The sequence below is a fragment of the Phocoena phocoena genome, chromosome 5, assembly GCF_963924675.1.
Source record: "Phocoena phocoena chromosome 5, mPhoPho1.1, whole genome shotgun sequence".
Taxonomy (NCBI): domain Eukaryota; kingdom Metazoa; phylum Chordata; class Mammalia; order Artiodactyla; family Phocoenidae; genus Phocoena; species Phocoena phocoena.
This window is the reverse complement of record NC_089223.1, coordinates 107,139,522-107,140,434: the sequence shown is the minus strand read 5'-3', so window position 1 is coordinate 107,140,434 and position 913 is coordinate 107,139,522. Positions and strand designations below refer to the sequence as shown.

At 46.0% G+C, this 913-nt stretch overlaps 1 pseudogene; it reads right to left on the bottom strand.

The window, feature by feature from the left end:
- Window positions 1-286: 286 nt before the first annotated feature.
- LOC136123926 (HIG1 domain family member 2A pseudogene) lies at window positions 287-606 on the bottom strand (annotated as a pseudogene).
- Window positions 607-913: the final 307 nt, after the last annotated feature.

Below are 913 nucleotides of genomic sequence, written 5' to 3'. Positions count from 1 at the left end.
TACTATGGTTTTCTTTCTTTCCTTTTTTTTGTTTTTTACAAGTGGATCAGAGTTTATTAAGTAGGTAGTGGAGAAGATGCAGCACAAGTAGAAGTATGCAACACTCAAACTGAACCGAACCTGAGATTCCTGAAAAAATCTGTCGGTTACACAATTGGCTACTTCTGACACCACTGATACAGGGGCTTGTCAGGGGAGATGAGGGAATAATGCCAGGGGCAGGACCGGTGGTTGCTCCTGGAGCTGGGAACGATCTCCGCGGAGCTTTCAAGGCCAGGCCACCGACTCAGGGTTGAGATTTCAGAGTGGATGCAGCCAGACCTGCCAAGATGGCTACGACCATGAAGCCCTGGGGGCAATTCGGGTGCACATCATGAGCTGGGAGTGCTGGCTCTGACCCCGGTGGAAGCAGTAGAGGCCGTAGGTAAGGGCAGCCGCTGTGCCCAGGCAGCCTATGGGTACCATTGGGTTCTCGCGGGTCTTGCGAAGAAACTTTTCCTTGAAGCTTTCCGAAGTGCTGTGTACACTGGGGCTAAAGCCCTCAACGACTGGGGGCTGCGATGGTTTAAAGGGTGCCTCTGGAGTGACAGGGCCAGGAGTCAGCATGTTTCAGGCTACAGCAGTAGGAGAAAAGTGGGACGCTAATATGGTTTTCTTAATACACATCTTTTTCAGTAAATTTTAGATTGTAATTTTTTTTCCAGTTCGTTGTTTGTCCTTTTTTTTTAGTTGTGATTTTTTCATGTATACTAGTAAAAGAGGATTTGTTTTCTACTTGAAATTTTGCATCTCAATAAAATTAATGCACAAAATTTGTGGGAGACACAGAACTTGCATAGACTAAATGATCTCCTCCAAAGTATTTTTTACCTCCAAAGGGAAAGATAGCAACTTCAAGGTGGAGAAACCCAGC